The sequence below is a fragment of the Balaenoptera acutorostrata genome, chromosome 5 (assembly GCF_949987535.1).
Source record: "Balaenoptera acutorostrata chromosome 5, mBalAcu1.1, whole genome shotgun sequence".
NCBI classification, from domain to species: domain Eukaryota; kingdom Metazoa; phylum Chordata; class Mammalia; order Artiodactyla; family Balaenopteridae; genus Balaenoptera; species Balaenoptera acutorostrata.
The window spans coordinates 102,566,108-102,569,228 of record NC_080068.1 but is presented as its reverse complement, the minus strand read 5'-3'; positions in this window follow the sequence as shown (position 1 = coordinate 102,569,228).

Sequence of the window (3,121 nt, the reverse complement as noted above, 5' to 3'; positions counted from 1 at the left end):
ATAACTTTCATGTCCTCCTCAGTTACATGTAGCATCCCATGTTCTTATATATGAAGTTGAGGATCTACCCTGGGTCCCGAGATTTGTCTTAATCCTGGCAAATCCAATATTACAGAGTAGGTGACAATATCAACAAAATCTCCTTTATCTGTCTTTGTATTTCACCCACACCCACACAGATCCCGTACCCTCTGATCCAGTCCTGTACATACTCACCCAGAAGCTGCCAGTACATGTTGACCAGGTCCTGTAGCTCCTACAGAGTATAATCTCTTTCCTCGCTCAGCAGGCTAAGCACTTTCCTGGCTGAATGATATTGTGATTTGACCTTAGTTATTGGTCTGGTGGCTGGGTGGGGAGATGGAGACACACCTGGGATTGGGGAGTGGGTTCAAGTTATCTTGCAATGCAGAGACCTCGGCATCATATTTAAGCAAGGGGAGGAGAACTAGGGTTTAACATGGAGGAATGGGCCACTTCTCCAAGTCCACAGGTGTCAGGAGAATCTGCAGATTGAAGATTTCTGAGGGCATTGACACCAAGGTCTCCGTCCTGCACATTGGAGTCCCACTCCTTTCTAATCAGAGCTCTGACATAGCAGAGGAGACGTGCCAAGGTTGAGAATTCAAACTTCTCTGAGCTCCATTTCCCCTCTACTTACATCCTGGGTCTGATCCTTAGTTTTTTCTGTCCTTTGGCTGCAGAAGATGAAGAATCTGTATGCTGCCAAGGAGGCTCTCTGGGTTTTGCACATTGCCTTAAATTTGTTTTTGTTTGTTTGTTTGTTTTTGTTCTTGTTTTGATAGGTAAGAAGTGGATTTATTTAGAGAGAAATACATGCCACAGAAAGAGTGTGGGCCATCTCAAAAGGCGAGAGGCCCCAAAATGTGGTGTGGTTAGTTTTTGTGGGCTGGGTAATTTCATAGGCTAATGAGTGGAAGGATTATTCCAACTATTTGGGGAAGGGGCAGAGATTTCCAGGAATTGGGTCACTGCCCACTCTTTAACCTTTTATGGTTAGCCTCAGGACTATCATGGCACCTGTGGGTGTGTCATTTAGATGCTAATGTATTACAGTGTGCATATAATGAGGCTCAAGGTCCACTGGAAGTCGACTCTTCTGTCATCTTGGACCTAGTTGGTTCTAACCAGTTTTTGTCATGTCCTATGGCTATGTCATTCTTTTAAAGGTTATGCTCTGCCTCCTTCCCTCGTGCTTCATTCCCCCACAGAGATTTTACTCCCATATTCTTATGGAAAGCAGAGGGGAGATGGTCCACCTTCTGTAACTACTTCAAGACTGGGTAGGGGCATTGACCCTGCCTGTCAGGAAGTAAAAATCGCTCCATTCCTGATCTAGGGGCCCCAGGGGCAGGATCACTCCTTGTTTTAAGTCACTATGGGATGGAATCCTCACATAGTCATCATCTTGATGTGGAACTCCTTAAATTTGTGATTAAGCATCTTCAACCCTTCTCTAATGCATCCCCCAGCAAAAGTCATCCACTTCCACAGTCCTTGTAATTATTGCTTTTCCCAAACATTTGCAACACTTGACATATTGCCCCTGCTAGTTCCACCAATATTCACCAATATTCTGTCTCTGTTCTCTACAGGTGAAAATTGTAACAACTGTCTAGGGCTATTAGTATTTCACCTACCACTTGCGATGGAGCCCTCATCACCTCACCAGCAGGCAGGTGATCCAGCTCCAAAGTCCCACTTTAAAATCTGTTCCTTAGACCACTCCTAGCACTGTCCTAGTCTGTGTTCCCTGGGAAACATCCTGAGATAAAGATTTATGTATAGGGAGTACTTTTACAACAACAACGGAGAGGGAGTGAGGTCAGAGGGGAAAGGTAGTGCATTTGCAGTAGAGGTCTCAGATGATTTCATAGGGAGTTTTGGAGCTGGGATGGCCCTTCAGAATTGTTACAAATCTAGGTGACAGCTGGGTCTGTATCCTCCATATCTCCTAGTCACTGGATGTGGGCTATCCCTGAGGAAGAAGTGTAACATGGCATGAGGCAGCTCATCTATGCCAAAGGTCATGGGGAAGAACTCAGCTGTGAACCATCAGCAGCTAGTACTCCCAATAGTTGGAGAGTTGTATCAGATGAGATGTTCACCAATGGACAGATCATCTAAAATGAAAATAAATAAGGAAACACAGGCTTTAAATGACACATTAAACAAGATGGACTTAATTGATATTTATAGGACATTCCATCAAAAACATCAGAATACACTTTCTAAAGTGTTCATGGAACATTCTCCAGGATAGATCATATGTTGGGTCACAAATCAAGCCTTGGTAAATTTAAGAAAGTTGAAATCGTATCAGGTATCATTTCTGACCACAATGCTATGAGACTAGATATCAATTACAGGAAAAAATCTGTAAAAAATACAAATACATGGAGACTAAACGATACACTACTAAGTAACCAAGAGATCACTGAAGAAATCAAAGAAGAAGTCAAAACATACCTAGAAACAAATGGCAATGAAAACACAGCAAACCAAAACCTATGGGATGCAACAAAAGCAGTTCTAAGAAGGAAGTTTATAGCAATACAATCCTACCTCAAGAAACAAGAAACATCTCAAATAAACAACCTAACCTTACACCTAAAGCAATTAGAGAAAGAAGAACAAAAAACCCCAAAAGTTAGCAAAAAGAAAGAAATCATAAAGATCAGATCAGAAATAAATGAAGGAAACCATAACAAAGATCAATAAAACTAAAAGCTGGTTCTTTGAAAAGATAAACAAAATTGATAAACCATTAGCCAGACTCATCAAGAAAAAAAGGGAGAATTGAAATCAACAGAATTTGAAATGAAAAAAAAAAACAGAATTAGAAATGAAAAAGGAGAAGTAACAACTGACACTGAAGAAATACAAAGGATCATGAGAGATTACAACAAGCAACTATATGCCAATAAAATGGACAAGCTGGAAGAAATGGACAAATTCTTAGAAAACCACAGTCTTCCAAAACTGAAGCAGGAAGAAATAGAAAATATGAACAGACTAATCACAAGCACTGAAATCGAACCTGTGATTAAAAATGTTCCAACAAACAAAAGCCCAGGACCAGATGGCTTCACAGGTGAAT